Below are 19,861 nucleotides of genomic sequence, written 5' to 3'. Positions count from 1 at the left end.
GCACAAATACAAGAGGCACTGACAAAAAATAAAAGCTGAAAATAAAAATTCACAGAAGTTAATACATGCAACCAGAACTTCAAAATGAACATTTATTTGTGAGGCCACAGTAGTTAATAAAAGGTTAAAAACAGGGCTTGGTGATACAGCTTGTTTGAGAGATCTGGACAAAGGGTATCCACAGTGCTTTCCGACACCTCCCCCCTTCAGCCCTAGAACATAGGGTTATCCAAAAAGTAGTAGGAGATGTCTTTGAATTTCCTCTCTGTCATGGTGGCAGTCACAAGGTAGTAATAAATATTTCATCACAGCCACCCGCTATCACTGTAACCATAACCAACGGCAACATATGTCCTTGTCTACTAACGCCATAAATAACCAACTATGGCACTCTAGGGAAGGTGGGCGTTTGTTTTCAGTTATAAGTAGGATCGATGTTCAAAGTGTAGATTACAGACAATTATGTGTGCATTTATCTTAATTAATTATTCATTAATAATTATTCATTTTTATGTTCCCTGCCAGTTCAGCCAACAAATCACTGTTGTTTTGAAGTCAGCCTTATTAGAAGATAGCCAGCGGTGTCATAAACGCATATACTCCAGCTTTTAATAAGCAGACAACGCACATTTTGTAGAACTAAAATATCTCCTAAATCAAAATGTATTCTACCTTTCCAGAATTTATAAAATGCAAAAGGCTGAAGCAAGAAAATGACTATAACATGTATATTTTTCTGAGATTTAATAAAATAAAACAGCACAGTACATGCATACATGCAATAATAAACAACAAACAAAAGATTTCTTGCTATGAAGATCTGAAAGGGAGAAGCCAAAGAATTACCAGAAGTCAACAAGGTGATATAGTAACAGTCCATAATTACTTTACTGTAGAGAACTAAGTTTCTTTTCAGAAATCACTGAAGAGAAACGGAAAGGAAGGAATGATGTAGCTTCATGGAAAGAACAGATTTTCATACTTATTTGAAATGCGCAGTGAAAGGGATTGATCCTGCACATCAATCAAATGCACTAGTGTGCCATGGGATCTCCACATGTTCCAAGCCTGTCCAGCAGCAGCTGTATCGTCATCATATTATCATAGTATCGTGCGAGTTGGAAGGGACCTTAGAGATCATCGAGTCCAACTCCCGGGTTTCGAGTCCCCTGTGTAGCAAAGCGGCACTTCTACCCCTGTGCCACAGGGGGGATTTGAACCCGGGCCCTCCGGTGTCGCAAGCAGCAGCTTACACCACTGCGCCACTGGGGAGAACACTAGCCCCAAAGTACTGCTGCATCAGGACAGAACCAAAAACTGAAATACAATTCAGCAAATCATAAACAAATGCACTGCTCTGCCACTGACCATCAGGAGAATTGGACAAGAATTCAGTGCTAAATACTTCCCCATCTATAAGAGCTGCTCTGAAAGTAATGTCTCCTATTTTACAATATTGGCCCACATCATAGGTGGATGTTGGTGGTATGGCAGTAGAGGTTGGACCTTCTCACCAATATCCCATTACATGTTGTTGCTGTGTGACTCATGGCAGCAGAGGGGCACTCTGACACAATGGTGAGAGCATGAAGCAAAGGTGTGTCACTAAATTCCTCCATGTGGAAAAAAATAGCATCTATTGACATTCATCAACACTTGCTTAATGTTTATGGAGACCAAACAGCATCTGTGAGCACTGTGAGGCAGTGGGTGGTACATCTCAGCAACAGTGCCATCATAGCAGCTATGAAACAGTGAATCGCCTCTGCTGGTGCAGATTGTCATAACCAGGGCATGCAGGACCTTGTTATTTGCTGGCAAAAATGCATAGCTAGTGGTACTGCCTATGCTGAAGAACAGATTTTTGTAGCTGAGAATTTTCTCTATCAATTAATGTAGTTGTTCTATCTGTAAATGTTGTATTTTCCATGAAACAGGAGGCATTACTTTCAGAGCAACATATGTAGATTGGTCTGTGTCTAAAAATGAATTTTCCAAACTATTAATTTCTTGTCACATGAAAATTTTACCTGCACTCTGCTGTATCTGTATCTTTTATTTTGCACTTCTTAGTCAGGGATTGAGGGATTGACTTCTAAGACTTCTGCCCTCCATTTTTCACTGGGCAGAATTTTCACTCTGTCATTGTTCTCATAGAGCTCCTTTGAAGTCACCTGTAAGTTCTGATGACTCTCATAAACAAGTACAATTGATTGCAATAAGCCAAGTATTAAAATACATATGCTCACAGGCAACTAGTTAGAGAAGCCCACTTAACCACTCAGCCTGAAATCTGGGAGGGCAGCAGCGTAATTCACATTCTCCAGGATGCCTCTCTTAGAAGGATCACTTGATGCTGTTGGTAAGTGGCTTGAAATTTCAGTCTAACAAAGCATTTAATTTTACTATTTAGGAAATTCACTACCATCAAATAAAGAGACCACAGTCCAGGTGTGAAATCATACCTGATCTTTTGTTTGACTATGTCTATTTTACATTTTGTCTTCCCAAGTGAGTCTTTACAAAGAGGACTGAGTCACTGCACACTCCAATGGAGACAACTGCCTTGAAACCACATCATCTCATTTCATCTATACAGCTAATGAAAACATTCATGAGATGGCAAGACCCAGCCATTTTACTCTGGGGCTGCCTTTGAATCAGTCACTAGGAAGACAGAAAGTTTCACAAGTCTTTAATTCTTAGTTAGAAGCTATTCTAGAATTAGCATCTTGTCATTTGATTTTCCTCCACTGAACATAAACTCTCACTGATTGGTAGAATTATTTTATATACATTGGCACATCTGGGAAACAAAACAAAACAAAACAAAAAACAAAATGAAACAAATGCACCATACTTCATAATGATAAAGACTTTAAATTGTAAAGAAGCATTGGTTAACTTATCCGTAGTACTGAAAAACCAGAAACAAACAAAACAAATTTGGCAAGCATAATTTAAGTGATTTAAAATATAAGGATTTAGATCTTAGAAATATCTTTCCAAAACTCTGTAAAATTCAGTTTTATTATTCACTGAACATCATAATAGAGTGTTAGGCTTGTAACTCAACCACAGTGCAGATGGCATGTGACATGCCAAAGTAAGCAAGTCACTATCGCATTCCTCCAGAAACTTATGGCATCCAGTTTCATGACAGAACTGCCTCTGGGAAGCTCTCCTGGAACAAACATGAAGCTCAGTGTTTGTTTGCCTTGTGGCAAGCAGGTGTTTGAACAACTCCTTAAGTTTTCCTTCAAAAGCACTCTGTTAAAACAGTAAGGCTAGGCAAAGAAATGGTAAACATTGTGCAATAAAAGGAAGCTGATAGTGCTGGGTGAAAGGCCATGGGTCTTGTTTAAGCACCTGCAAGACAACTGCAAGTATGATGATGTTTATAAAGTAGCCTCCTGGAAATTTGTTTAGATGTCAAAACTTTAGGCATGCAGCATTTGTTTTCCCCCATTAAGCCATCTGTGAGCATGTGTGAAGGGGAAACAATCTGGCAAAGCATGCAATAACAAATTTCTTTCCTTTTAGCCTCTTACAACAAATATGAAATGAAAGATCAAAGTCACTGTGTAGACTGTGCTGATTGTTGGTTCTCCTGAAGAACAGCTCAGAGATCTCTTTAGTAGTGTTTAAGATCAGTATCAAAAAGGCTAAATAAGAATATGTTTATCTCTAAACTTATCACAATATCTTTTCATATCCTTTTTCTATATATAAACCTTTAGCCAGCTGGACATTCAATTAATTGAAAGCATGTCTTCATTTACTAAGAACATGACTGGAAATGTATTTATATGTAACCCATATGGAGGGAACATGAAGTGTACATAGAATCACTGAATGGTTTAGGCTGCATCATTTAGTTCCATGGCTGCTAAGCTCTAAATCAGGCACTAGACATGAAATGAGGCAAATGGGTGTGTAAGTATGTGCTCACCCAGACATCGTATCACAAATCAAATAAGGAGCAATCACTTCTTTTTTTCCTTTTTTTTTTTTTTTTTCTTTTTTTTCCTGACCAGAAACTCTTTATTACAACTTACATATTAAATATGCACTTTGATGTAAAGTCTGTATTTCCTCCTGGAATGCTAGTAACTTGCATGAAAAACTAACAGTTAAAACTGTGTTTTCATGGAAGCTTAAATCTTATCACTGTTCTTGGTTTTAAGCACTCACAATTACATGTGAGACAGCATGCCATATGAACATGTGGCTGTCTACTCTTAATTATTAAGAGACAGAGTTTTCAGTCTTTAGGGAACCTGCTTCCTTGCAAATGTTCAAGTGCTTTTGCTATACACAGGCTGATTTTGTACAACTTGCATTTAAAACAAAAACCAACCCAAAAAACACAGATTTCCTGTAGCAGGCACTGAGGTTTAGCTCTCAATGTAACATTAATCAAATTTCATAAATGGAAAATATAGTTTACAGATCTTTCTGTCCTGATCTGTTGCAGGCTGAGGCAAATGCCTTTGGCATCAAAAAACAAAGCAGCTATTTACATGCTGCTCTTCAATATATGTATGCCAATACCACATCACGAAAGGTACTGCCTTATATTATTAACGCTTATTGAAGCTGCAGGGAACCATTCTGTTGTATGACTGAAGTAAATGTTCAGCTAAATAAATATTTAATATCTCATAACTGATGATTCATGCATTATAGTTACACTACTGTTCATGACCAATTAAACTACTCATAAAAATATTGGCCATTTTTCCAAAACTTCATTTGATTTGACACTATGTATCTTCAGTCTAAACAATGCACTATAAAAAAATTTTGCTCTGCCAACCTGTGTTAGTGATTTACGTACTTAATAATTATGTACTTAAATAACAATGCATTACTCAGCATAACTCATTCACAAAAGGCTATTTACATATAGGCAAGGTTGTACTCTACATAAGGTATGAAGATCAAAGACTCACAGAATCACAGAATGACCCAGGTTGGAGAGGACCTCAAGGATCATGAATCTCCAACTTCTCCACCACAAGCAGGGCCACCAACCTCCATGTTTAATACTAGGCTAGGCTGCCCAGGGCCCCATCCAACCTGGCCTTGAACACCTCTGGGGGCAGGGCATCCGCAACCTCTCTGGGCAGCCTGTGCCAGCACCTCACCACTCTCTTGGTCAAAAACTTCCCCCTGACGTCCAACCTAAATGTTTCTTCCTTCAACTTAAAACCATTTCCCCTTGTCCTGCCATTATCTACCCTTTCAGAGAGTTGATTCCCCTCCTGTTTGTAGGCTCCATTTAGGTAGTGACAGGCCACAATTAGGTCACCTCATAGCCTTCTTTTCTCCAGGATGAACAAGCCTGGCTCCATCAGCCTGCCTTTGTAGAGGAAGTACTCCAGCCCTCTGATCATCACTGTGGCCCCAGTCCAGACCAACGCCAACAGATCTCTGCCTTTCTTGTACTGGGGACCCCAGACCTGGACACGGTACTCCAGATGGGGCCTCATGTGGGTAGAGCTACACCATAACTCTCTACAGTGGCTGAACGTGAATGGGACATTGGTTCACAGTACATTTTCTTCAACAGTGAAGCTTATTTCAGACACTCCTTTAGGTTGTTCTCAATATAACACAACTCCCCATCATGGAAATGATCCAGAGCACAAAACTTAAGAAGTACTTTTGTAGGATGATGGACTTTTCAAGTTTTAAAGTCTTCAAGTGGGGTGATACTGTAGTCCTTGTTACTGCAGGGCCTCACAAATACTAACAGTGCACACCCCATGGAACACACAACTGCATGACAGATCCCACACAGCAGGCTGGTAGGACACTCTTCTCTGGGATCAGCAGCCAAATTAAAGCATATTTAACAGGACACTGCAAGAAAAGAAAGGTTTTATAAACATGTTTTGGGGCTGAAAAAAAAGTCTGTTAGGATTACGGGAAAAATGACACTAATGCCATAATTAGTGGCTATTTCCTGCAGAGATTTCTTACTGTTATAAGTGACTGAGAAAGAGTACATTACAAGAGATGATCACTGAGTATCTTACTACAGTTTCTGTGCCTTACTGTAGTACAAATAATCTACAAGGATGAATAGTGAATAACAAGAGCAGGAAGAACAAGGATAGCTGTTTTTCCAAACAGTAGCATGTTTTGTTGGTTGGTTTTTGTTTGTTTGTTTGTTTTCTTAAGAATTATAATTTCTTATTAATTATAAAAAGGATGGGCATACAATTGCAGTTGAAATCAACCACAACTGTAAGAAACAATACAATGTTCAGGGAAAAAAAAAAAAAAAAAAAAAAAACAGCTTTCACATACAATTTTCGTATTTTTTTTTCACACAAAAAATACAATTGGAGAATTTTAGCTATGCTGTCTTGCATAAAAGAATTAAGAAGACCAAATCAATAAATCAGACTAACAGCGTTGTCAAGGAAAATATTATTTGGCCGGTCTACTCACTCCCTTTTCATTTTTACTTTTTAACATGCACCTTTATGAGGAGAATTGCAAGGTCTAAAAAGCAAGAAGATTCACATTAAAATCCCAGTTAATACTGACCAAGATAAAGCAGAAGTTCATCACTAGCTGGATCTCTGCAAGTAGCACACAACTCTCTGTACAGTTCCTCTGATTGATCTTTGCCAGTGTTAATTAATTCATTAAAATACCTCTAAGATGCAAATGTGTTTTTCTCACTGGCTTTAATGCAGTGTGTGAGGCATTAAGAAAAAAAAAAGATATTGAAAATTGGATTGCAAGACTTGTTGCCTGTACACTTATCTGTATAATGCAAGAGCTCAGCAGTTGCTCTGTTTCATGAAGGTAATTTCATAAATAATTAATCGTGAAAAGCAGTTTGACAGAAATACAATTTGCCCTAGAGACCAGGGAAAAGTTGTCATTCAGAAGTTATTTCAGTTTCAATTCAAAAACTTCTTTGACAGACAAAGAAAGTTTAGAAACACCATTTTCTTCCTCATGCTGGCGTCTCATATCTTACAGTTTTTAGACTGTCTATGCTGTCATCTAGTGACATATGACATATCATACTATTTATCAGTCTGATTCACAGACCTAAAATCTTCTCTATTTCTGTAAATGTTTGAGTTAAATAATCCCTTAAACTTTGAGATACCAAAAAGCATTATCTTGAATAATCTGTTCCTTCCAACACAGAATGGACTGTATCCTGCTTCAGTTTCCAGTAAACCAATTTGCACAGGATGGTCAGTCATAGCAACCTTTCAGTATTACTTTTCTCAGCTGCTAACTTTGCCTGTGCCTTAGTTTTATCTCATCTTGCCAAGATCTTTGTATCAGCTGTGTCTTTGTACCATGCTATCTACCTATTCTGGGGAAAGCAGAATAATAATGGCTTACCCTACATAAAGACAGTATGCTTATTTGTTCTGAATGCATGCTGTTGCTGACAAATCATGGAAAATTTGAATTTTGAAGTTAATAGTTTTCTGGAATGTCTTAAGATAATCAGATTTTGAATTATTGTAAAAGTTGCCATAATTAATGCAACCAAACCCTTTCATTTCCAGCCAACTTCTTTTCAGTTTTTAATATCCAGACTCTTCTAACTGTGGGATGAGAGGTATGCAATGAAACGAAAAAGAATTGCAGGACTAGATGGAAGATAAATTAGCACTACTGAGGATATGCTTGTATTAACATGCTGTTAAATCTTTCTATTTTCTAATTAGAGTTTGTTACAAAGAACAGGAATAACTTTACAGCCTTAAAATATGTGTTGGACAAAAAGTTAATTAAAGTTGAAAATTAAAATACCAGTATTAAATATATATACAAATGAATATTTTTATTTATTTATTTTTTTTAATGGAAAAGATTGGTACTGGATATTTTCTGTAGCAAGTAAGGTTGACAACAGTTTTACCACACTTGCTGGAAAGCAGTTAAACATCACACCAAACACAAGACTTTACTAATGATGACAGCCACATTTAGCATTTAAATATTAGTGCCTGACATAAATGAACTCAGTGTCCACTGGCTACATTAAAAAAAAAATGTTGGGGGGGGAATAGCTGACATGAAACTCTAGTTGCATCTGTACAGTTCTTAACAACAAATTTATTCCAAATGAGTGGCTTTGAAGTCAGCTTCATTGTGTGTTTGTGTTTCTCAGTTTCTCTCATATGCACAGTTGAGTTACAACAAGGAATTACCAAACATCTAACCTGCTGTATGTCCACACAGATAAGGAAATACAGCTGAACTGCTTTCAGTTTTTATCTTTTTTAAAACCTCAGGAGACTGCAATGTGCAACAAGGACAGAGCAGTCTAATTCACATTTTACAGACAAATAGCAGTTCTCCCTCTAATAGAATTTACACTTGACTTAAGACTTAGCTTGCATAAGTGTGCTTTAGAGAATTTTAAAAACTGGCCATATAAGGTTAGCCAAAGATGTTCTCAAAATTATCTGCTACACATATCTATCCACAGAAACAAAGAGTGAAATAAATAAATAAAGAGAAATGAGCCTGTAGTACTTTGTATACCCTAGGAGACCACAATCACTTTACCTCTCCTGCTGCAGCCAGAATTCCAAATGGGTCTGCAAATGCTAGGTAGAGCATTTCTGAAATCAATTCTAATAGCTTTGAATATATCTATAATCAGATTTTCTTAAAATCTCCTTATTTGTGCTTTGCACACTATGGCTATGGGGCATGTATAATTGAACATTATATAATAAAGGAAAAAATGCCTCGGCTTTTTGTTCTAGGCTCTAGTCTCCAAGGCTTACTTCTCATTGTATATTGCTGTTTTCACAAAAGCTCCAAACTATTGCCAAGACTTATTTTTAGTCATTTTTTAACAAAGTCTGGAAGTGCTAACACTTCAGCTGTTCAGAACAACTGTTACTGGCCCATGCCCCTTTTCCAACACAGGTAACAAGAGCATGAAAAGCAATTTATTTTCCTGTTTATTACTACCTTCAAACAATAGCTAAACTTAACATACACCTGAGCATGCAGCAAACCATTAAACTTCAAGAAGTATTGGCAACAGCTAAAAGCCACACAAAATCATGTTTACCAAGCTTATGATCAATTTTCAATGTGAAATATCCTATAAAATCCATAAAGAGGTAAGTGTTAAATACCTTCTCTATTATAAAGTTGACAATTATGAATCAAATAGGGAATGTAAAAGATTAAGCAAGAAGTAGTGTTAAGTTTAAGGCAGGAAGTCGTATATACACTATTTAGCATGTGTACAAACAGAAAACCATTCCATTTCACACAAACATTTTTATCTGTATGAACAATTTAAGTACTATTATGCAACTCAGCAATCCGATTCAAGCACTTCACGGCAGTTCTCACCAAGTTCTCTGAAATTGTCTGTTATAAAACTTCTGTTCATCATTCATCTCCAGAAACAACAAATCAGGACAACTCTGCAGTTTTGAATGATTTCTCTACCTATTTTCAACAATTGTGTAGAAGCAGCTACAGATGAAAGAGACAATTTACCACATACACATTTTATTAGAAAGCAAGAAGGCAAAGCTTAAGTTTACTGCAGTTTTAAAGACACGATATTTTCATATGAAGCCTTAACCTTGCATCTTTTTGCATTTTCCACCATCCACTAAAGAAAGCACAGTCAGCCCAAGACCACCCTCTTCGCAATGCAGACACTAATTATCATCCTCTAGCTCAACTTTTTTATTTTCCACTTTGCAGTATCTTTGCCAATATATTAAAAATTCCTGCAAAAGATCTTTTCCAGTTAAAGGACTGAACAGCTCTTAGGCATTGCATCACCTGCATTCTTCATGAACAGATGCACCACCCCTGGGTGCAACCCCGTGGGCTAGGAGTCTAAATGAAGAATGCAATATGTTGGCCTGTTGGTTGTTTCAGGGTAGATAATGCAGATTATTTCAAATGCTATGTAAGGAGAAGAAGATGGGAATTTTCCTTGAAAAATCTGTTGTACAGACAAAAAAGACAAAAGCTTCCATACCACCAAATTCATATTAATAAACTTCTTTCTAAATCAATTTATTCTATTCCTGCATCTATAACATGTGCAGATGTTATCCTGCAATCATATGATCCTATTTCTCAATCAAATGTGAGTATCCATTCAGATTTTAATCAAACTCCAAACTCAGTTTCTTCAGAAGACTGGAACAATAATCACCAATAATATCACAAGTTAAAATTTTGTTTTGATTTTTAGTATCTGGTTGTTATTTTCATCTTTAAGCCATCACTTGAAACTGAGACGAAGTACTTAATTCTTGAGTAACATCTTGATTATCCATTATATCAGTTTGATATTCCTTGAATGCAGTCCGGCATTTTTCCTTACTCTTTTTAAAACTATGTGGCTAAAAAATGTTTTACTATTTGCCTAAATTTTCACTGCACTACATTTAGCAATTATCATTTTATCCCAACACTGAATTCTTTCATTATTGATTGGCCTCTTCCTTCCTTCTTTCCTAATACAATTTTGTAAGTCAGTATCCTTACAGTCAGATGCAGTCTTCCAGCTAATCTTTTTGGGAACAAAAACATATTTCCATGTGGAAATTTAAGTCTTATCTTTACTTGAGTATTGGGGCTCTACGCTGTCACAGTAATTTGGAATCTTTCATTTTTTCTGTGCTTGCCCTTTTGAAATTAAGAGCATTGATTCCTGCATCCATTCCTGCTTATCCATTTAAGTCAAAACAAATCAATGCTAAACTATAGGATTTAAATTTATTTTACTTTTTTATAATCTCTCTCTTTATCCTGCAAATCAAGTTACTCAAAGAAAAGAAATCGATTAATAAAGACATTGTTCAAATGTCAATACCTAAGCTAGCATTTTTTCCCATAACCCACATCTAGGAAGTTGAAATGTTGCATATGTCTAAAGTGAACACTGAATATTCTTTTCTTTTCTCTCCTCTTCTTTTCTTTTCTCTTCTTTTCATCTTTAATTTTTTTTTTTCTTTCCTTTACTGCTGCTATAGAGATCCACAATTTCCAAAATTTACTATCTCTTTCACACTGGACTGAAACCAGGACACAGTATTCTGACCACACACCCTAGCTTTATTTGTATTTTCTGTGAATATCATCTTAATTCCTGTAATTATTTGAGTTAGTTAACCCATGGAGCTCAAGTTCCAACAGTTCAACTTCCTCAGTCTTGTTATTAGAATTTCCACATTCCCACACAAACACCTCAGTAGTTGCCATTTCAGACAACAATTAATTAATAATCTAAACCATTCTTCAGTGGAATTATTTATCTGGTTATCACTATGGTACTATTTCTTACTTGCTTTTCTGTTGCTCTTTCTCCTATTATTATTTTGTTAGGTTATTATGTGCCATTTTCGCATTTCTTTTTTCTCTTCTTTCTCATTTACTGTCCTTTCACTCTGAACAATAAGATTGCAATATTTCTGGTGGAATCTACTTATCAAGAAGTTTTTCTTTTTTCCTTGAATGTTACTTAGTAGTCAAACATCATAAATGCATCTTGAAATGTTTCTATATTAAAACAATTCCCCCTTGAATCCTTAATACATTAAGCATCTTTCCTAATCCTGGGAAATCCTAATCTCATTAGAGCAGGTAATTGTCACTTGTTCCAAGCACCAGTCTGAGTGAAAAACAGATACATGGGTACTGCTACAGTTACCACCTTACCGTTATGCTTCATACACGCAAATACAAGATGTTCTTTTCAATTAAAAGGATAATTTCCTTCTGGAGAAGGAGACATTTTACTTTGAAGTCTTTCAAGACACCAATGCTTCATTTCTGTCTCATACGATTACTATTTACTTCAGGAGTCAAGAGGTTGTGCTTTGTGTTTGCTTTTTCAATGTACCTTGCAAACTGCTTTCAGTTTAATAATGGTATTTCATTTATCTAAAATTAGCCAAGGTGATTCTAACCCGTGACAGATTCTCATTGACATTTTTTGTTGTTCAGATGAAGAACTTGAAAAACACAAGTGTTACGAGCCTTGTATTGAAATACTGAATTAAAATGAAATCATGCTTAGTAATAACATCTAAAGCACTTAGTCTTGCTAGAGAATGGAGAAGATATCATTTAGATTCTTGTAAGCGTGTTCGGAGTTCATGTATATTTTTAAAGCTCTTTTTGCAACATAAAAATGCATTATCATACTGTATGATAATCCACAGTAGAAGGAAATTAGGATCTTCATCCAGTATGGCGTTGTTTACCGTAAAACAGAAGGTCTAACACACTGTGCTGTGTTTATGAGGGAAGGCTTTGGCTGTGGGAATTCCCAGAGGCATGAGAGGTCCGGGGCTGCCCCATGCTGGATACAGCTGTTGCCGCCACTGGCCACAGCTGAGCCCATGGGTTAAGATGGAGGTGGCACTATGAAAATGTCATTTTAAAAGTGTAAAAACACTGTGGAAGGGAGTGTGAGAGAGAAGAGGGAGAGGAAGATACATGTGAGAAACAACTCGGTCAAATCTGAGACAACAGTAAGGAAGGAATAGAACGAGGAGCTCCAAGCACCATAGCAGAGGTTTCCTGCAGATCAGTGAAGTAATCCTACTGTAGCTCACAAAGGACCCTGAAGAAAGTGGATATGAAGTGAAGAGAACTGCTGCAATGCACACAGGAGTAAGTTTTTTTGGCAGGAACTGTGGCCCACTGAGGACCCACACTGTTCATGAAAGGTTGGGAAGGTACCATGCTGGAGCAGGTGGAAAGGGTGAAGAGAAAGGAGACAAACTGCTGTGGAGACTAGTGCCTCCATTGCCTTCTTCTCTACACTGCTCAAGTACAATTTGTATGGGAGTGAAGCTGAGCAAGGAAGGAAGAATAGAATCATAGAATCATAGAATCATAGAATTACCCAGGTTGGAAAAGACCTTGAAGATCATCAAGTCCAACCGCAGCCTAACCAGTACCCCATCTCTAAAAAAACCTCTGCTAAATCATATCCCTGAGCACCACATCCAAACGGCTCTTAAACATATCAGGGATGGCGATTCAACCACCTCCCTGGGGAGCCTATTCCAGTACCTAACTACCCTTTCTGTAAAGAAGTTCTTCCTAATATCCAACCTAAACTTGCCCTGGTGCAACTTGAGGCCATTTCCCCTTGTCCTATCACTTGTCACTAGTGAGAAGAGACCTGCCCCACTCTCACTGTAAGAACCTTTCAGGTACTGGAAGAGGGCAATAAGGTCTCCCCTCAGGCTCCTTTTCCTCAGACTAAACAGCCCCAGCTTCCTTAGTCTCTCCTCGTAGGGCTGATTCTCCAAGCCCTTCACGAGCCTCGTTGCCCTTCTCTGGACCTGCTCCAGTACTTCCATATCTTTCTTGTGCTGAGGTGCCCAAAACTGGACACAGTACTCGAGGTGAGACCTCACCAATGCTGAGTACAGGGGCAGGATGACTTCCTTAGTCCTGCTCACCACACCATTCTTGATACAAGCCAGGATGCCGTTGGCCTTCTTGGCCACCCGGGCACACTGTCGGCTCATGTTCAGCCGTGCATCAATCAGTACCCCCAGGTCCATCTCCTCCACACAGTCCTCCAGCCACTCCGCCCCAAGCCTATAGTGCTGCCTGGGGTTGTTGTGGCTGAAGTGCAGAACTCGGCATTTGGTCTTGTTGAACCTCATCCCATTGGCTTCAGCCCAGCTCTCCAGCCTGTCTAGATCCCTCTGTAGGGCCTCGCTACCCCCAGGCAGATCCACACTCCCAGCCAATTTAGTGTCATCTGCGAACTTACTGAGGGTGCACTCAATGCCCTCATCAAGGTCATCAATAAAGATATTGAAGAGGACAGGCCCCAGCACCGACCCCTGGGGAACACCACTTGTGACCAGTCGCCAGCTGGATTTAACTCCATTTACCATCACTCTCTGAGCCTGGCCCTCCAGCCAGCTCCTTACCCAGCCGAGAGTGTACCCATCCAAGCCACGGGCTGCCAGCTTCTTCAGAAGAATACCATGGGAGACAGTGTCAAAAGCTTTGCTGAAGTCTAGGTACACCACATCAACAGCCTTTCCCTCATCCAGCAGATGGGTCACTAGATCATAGAAGGAGATCAGGTTGGTAAAACAGGACCTGTCCTTCATGAACCCATGCTGGCTAGGCCTGATCCCCTGGCCATCCCGCACATGCCGCGTGATCTCCCTCAAGACTATCTGTTCCATAACCTTCCCTGGAACTGAGGTCAGGCTAACAGGCCTGTAGTTCCCCAGATCCTCCTTACAACCTTTCTTGTAAATGGGAGTCACATCGGCAAGCCTCCAGTCTTCCGGGACATCACCAATCAACAAGGAGAGCTGGTAGATGATGGAAAGCGGCTCGGCTACCTCCTCTGCCAGTTCCCTCAGCACTCTCGGGTGGATCTCATCCGGCCCCATGGACTTGTGGCAGTCCAGTTGGAGTAGTAAGTCTCTGACCATTTCTTCCAGAATCACAGGGGGGCTAGCGTGCTCCCCAGCCAAGACTACCAGTTCAGAGAGAGGAGTACCCTGAGGATAAATGGTCTGACCTTTAAAGACAGACGTAAAGAAGGCATTCAGAACCTCTGCCTTTTCCTTATCCTCAGTGGTCACATTCCCAGCCTCATCCAGAAAAGAGTGGATATTCTCCTTTGTCCTCCTGTTAATGTACTGTTAATGTACTTATAAAAGAGTAAGTAAGTACTTACTTATACTTACAGTATAAGTACTGTTAATGTACTTATAAAAGAGTTTGTTATTCCTTTTCACCCCAGCAGCCAGGTTAAATTCGAGCTGGGCTTTTGCCTTTCTGATTTCACCTTTACACATCCTAACGACTTCCTTGAATTCATTCTCAGTTGCCTGTCCCTCCTTCCACAGGCGGTAGATTCTCTTCTTCTCTCCGAGCCTCAAGAACAGCTCCCTATTCATCCACCCTGGTCTTCTTCCCCGCCAGCTCATTTTGCAGCTCAGGGCGACTGCCTGCTCCTGCACCCTTAGGACTTCCTTCTTGAAGAGCAACCAGCTCTCTTGGACCCCTTTGGTCGCTAAGACTGAATGCCAGGGGACTCCCCCTACTAGTCTCTTGAACAAATCAAAGTCCGCCCTCCGGAAGTCCAAGGTAGCAGTTTTATTATTCCCTCTCCAAGCTCCACCATGAATCAAGAAATGTATCATTTCATGGTCACTCTGCCCAAGGCAGCCCCCAACCTCCACATCTCCTACCAGACCATCCCTGTTCATGAACAGCAGGTCTAGTGGGGCAGTTCCTCTCGTGGGCTCTCTGACCAGCTGCATCAGGAAGGCATCCTCTATGCACTCCAAAAACCTCCTAGACTGTTTCTTCTGTGCTGTGCTGTATTCCCAGCATATGTCAGGGAAGTTGAAGTCCTCCATGAGGACAAGGGCTGACGACCGTGCAGCTCATGTCAGCTGCTCGTAGAACACCTCATCTGTCTCTTCATCCTGGTTTGGCAGTCTATAACACGCCCACCAGGATATCTGCCTTGTCAGCCCTTCCTCTGATCTTAACCCATAGGGATTCAACCACATTGTCCCCAATTGCAAGCTCTTCAGCATGAAAGCATTCCCTGACATAGAGAGCCACGCCGCCACCCCTCCTTCCTTGCCTGTCCCTCCTGAAGAGTTTGTAGCCATCCATTGCAGCACTCCAGTCATGGGAGCAATCCCACCACGTTTCTGTTATGGCAACTAGGTCATAGTTTGCCTGCCGCACAATGGCTTCCAACTCTTCTTGCTCGTTGCCCATGCTGCGTGCATTAGTGTAGACGCACCTCAGCTGAGCCCCTCGCCTCTCTCCTAATCTCAATACCACTTCCCCAGGCCAATCTCTGGCAGGTCTGGCTTTATCCCCTTCCCCCTTCCTATCTAGTTTAAAGCCCTCTCTACAAGTCCTGCCAGCTCCTGGGCAAGTATCCGTTTCTCTTTCGGAGACAAGCAATTCCCATCAGCCAACCTCAGGTCAGGTGCCGAGTAGACCACCCTGTGATCAAAGAATCCAAAATTTTTGCGTTTGCACCAGCCTCTTAGCCATGCATTTACAAGGTGGCTTTTCCTGCTTATCTCGGTGTTTGTCCCTGCCACCAAAGGAATACTAGCAAACACTACTTGTATGCCTGCTCCATCATCTAACTTCCCCAGCCTCCTAAAATCATTTTTTATAATCCTCAGGCTATTATCAGCAATCCCATCGTTGCCAGCCTGAACTATCAATAAAGGGTAATAATCAGAGGGGCGGATAAGGCTGGGGAGTTTTCTAGAAATATCCCTGACCCAGGCCGCAGGAAGGCAGCACACCTCCCTATGGGTAGGGTCAGGCCGTCATATTGGACCCTCTGTTCCTCTCAGGAGAGAGTCGCCCACAACTATTACCCTTCTTTCTTTCTTGGAGGAGGCAGTCTTCAAACGTGGAGCCGTCCGCCTCACCTTGGGCAAGCTTGGTGGCAGCACTCCCATATCATCATCACTCACCTCTCCCTCTGGTTTCAGTGCTTCATACCTGTCAGGAGCCCTCCCACAAGCTGCCAGTTGCCAGCCCAGGCAGAGCACTGCTGCTAGGTCCAAAAAAACTCTAAAAAGAGCTTTTTTGGTCGCTTTTCTTCACTTTTCTTCACTTCAGTTTCCTTCCCCAGTGCAGTTTTACCTGCTTGAATCTGGTCTCTGAAGCAAATAGAGCAAGGGGAAGCTGGTTTTAGTTTTTGTTTTGCCACTAACCATCCTACTTTATTTTTAATAGGCAATAAGCTAAACTAATTTTCCTGTAGATGAGTCTGTTTTGCCCATGCTGGAGATTGGTAGGATCTCTACATCTTTATACTAGCCCAGCAGATTTTCCATTCTTTGTTCTGCAACTCCCGGACAGCTAAGGAGAGGGAGAAAGAGAGTAGCTGGGTGGGCACATAGTAATTGCCATGGAACACCCACCAAATTCATTCAGCTTTAGAATGTCCCAGATAAGTACATTCACACTACTGACTAAGCAAATTAAAAGAGAGAGAGAATGGGAGAAAGAAAATGGTTGAAAAGGGAGCAATTATTCTAATTGCTTTACTGGTAAAAATGTATTATTAGGATATTTGAAATTCCCTCCAGCCTAAACCATTTTATGATTCTACAATTTGGGTAACCCCTGGAGTCACTTCAGTATACAGACCCAAATCTAAACACTAAAATAAAAATGTATTCTAAATGCTGAAAAAATTTCCAGCCCAGAAGAGTAACTATTCTAAATTTCTTTATGAGTGTTATGTGAATAAAAAACATGTAATGGGTTTGAACTCTTGCTAAGGAAAACAGGTCTCCTGGTTTGTTGGTTTTTTTTTGAGCAGAATAATCAGTGTGTATTCCTATAGCTTCCTTTCTACCTATACAATTACTTCAACATTTTGTGAAGACTCAAACCTACTTCTCAGCACAAGCTAAATAGGCAATTCTTTGCCAGGATCCCTGTCCATTGTGCATTCATGAAAGCAAACATGAATGCCATTGATCCCAGCAGGAAGGCTTGCAGGCCTGACACATTCTGTGCCAAAGCAAGAGCTCTAATTAGTGATTGTTCCGGTTGGGCAGTAAAGGCCTTAACCTTCCTTGGGGAATAATGAGCCAGGCAATGCCTAAAGCACCAGAGTAAGCTTTGGAGAACAGGGAGGGTGCAAAGAACTGTGTTAAATGCACTAAACCGACAGACACAGGTGACCGAACAGTGAACTGTGCACTTGGCGATGAACAGCCAAATGTCTACTATACACAAGCATCATCCAGTTCCTCCTCTGTGCCTGAATTACTAAAAGAATTCTAAGGATCGTATCAGACAGTGCAGTTATTTAAAAGAAAGCAAAACATTTTTTTTTTTGCAGTAGCATTTGTTTTGAGTATCTTCAAACTTTACTGATTGTTTTTATACAAAAGACAGTGTCTGGTGACAATATACAATACTGAATTCTATCCTGCAGAATAATGATTAAAAAAACAAACAAACAAACAAACAAACAAAAAAAAACAAACTCACCAGTTGTAACAGACTGAAAAATAGGCACCACATGTAATTCTGATATTTTGAAACAGTTATCAGGAAAGTCACTTATGTTAATTTCTAAAGGAAATCTATCCAAAAGATAAACCTAAATGGAAAGGCCATTAATTTAAAACATGGAAAACAAAAGATAGCACTTTCAAGATGTCTCATCTTTTCCACTCTAGTTAAACATAACACTAACCTACAGTCTAGCACTATCTGCAAAAATTTGACAAGAATAGACACCTTGGTAGTAAAAAAATTCTGAAGTAAAAATCTAGAAGTAAAAATATGGAGGGCTGTAATCCCCTACAAAGGAACATTTCATTGGTTCGTTTTCTTCCACCTGATTGCCACTTGCTTTCTTTTGTCAATAACTATTATTTAAGTACTAAATATTGAGAGAAAAAAGGAAGAAAAACAGAGTTTTAAAGTACAACATGAAATATCAGTAATAATCTAGAACATAAATATTTCTGATAACTTGAAACTCCAGTATCCAAAGGATATAGCAGAATCATTACTTTGAAGTATGTCATACTCTAAATGAAACCTTCCAGTCAAATTACACTCAGGTTTGTACATATCAAGGAATATAGCTAAATGTGACTGAATAGAACCATACTCAGGGGAGAAAGTAACAGCAAAAATTCTGTGGAGGAGGCACACAGTCTGACCTACCCTAACCCTACTCAGTCTAACTCATCAGACAGTACATAAAACACAGGATGTCTCTTTAGAAATATTGTCATGTTTATTGGCCATGACACCAGCTCCTATAACTAAATCATACCAGATCAAGTTCAGTAAAAATAAAAACTAAGAGGATATAAAATATTTCCTGTTGCACCTCAAAATATGCCCAGTTAAGAAACACAACCAACAGAGTGGATTAGGTAAACGTCTGTGGAAAACTTGTGTTCCTGATTTAAAAAGCAGCAGAAAAGTGTCATAACTACCCCCAGCCTCCAAGCGATCCCAAGCATACAGATCTCTGTATGTAACCATCTCTTCAAGACCAAAAGACTGGAGCAAGAAGGAGTGATCTGATAAAGGCCATGACCAACACAGAGTTACAGTTTCTCCTTGGCCTACTTCAGGAGAAGCTTATATTGAATATTAGAAAGACTTTCTTCACAGAAAGGGTGGTCATTCACTGAAACAGACTGCTCAATGAAATGGTAGAGTCCCTATCCTTGGAAGAACAGAACAGATCTGTAGACGTGGCACTAAGGAACATGGGTTAGTGGTGGAACTCAGTAGGTTAGGTTGATGGTTGGACTTGGCGGTCTTGAATTCTTTCCAATCTAGATGATTCTCTGATTATGTTTAGTTACAGCTGTGAGCAGCAGGTATCTAAACTGGTAAATTAGCCCAGGCAGACGTAGACTTAAAATAATGTATATCTACAAATGTTGGCTTGAGGAAATTTGTAGGTATCTGGCTTCCAAAAAGCTCTTTCATGTAAGTGCAGGTACCACAAAAGCACTACTGAAGAAACACAGCACTGGAAACAACTCTTTTAACTCTGAAAAATCCTATTTTCCTATTTCGTATTTTCAAGAGGAAAGAGAAGCACTGCCCTCTAGAGGAAATTTCTTATTTTCTGGAACTGTGTTACAGCAAAATCAGATTTTGAGATTTTTCTCCATTTCTTCTTCAGTTAATTATCATAAGAAATATGAAAATCTCCATTCAAGACCTTCCCATTTCCACACTTCTCTTTGTCCCACAAAAATAAGTGGAACATACAAATGAAAGGTTATTCTATCAAAAATTGCTAACTTTTCAAGTACAACACATACTGTTTTATTTTTTTGCT

Source organism: Excalfactoria chinensis, chromosome Z, assembly GCF_039878825.1.
Source record: "Excalfactoria chinensis isolate bCotChi1 chromosome Z, bCotChi1.hap2, whole genome shotgun sequence".
Taxonomy (NCBI): Eukaryota; Metazoa; Chordata; class Aves; order Galliformes; family Phasianidae; genus Excalfactoria; species Excalfactoria chinensis.
The sequence above is the reverse complement of the archived record's forward strand: the minus strand, read 5'-3'. Positions refer to the sequence as shown.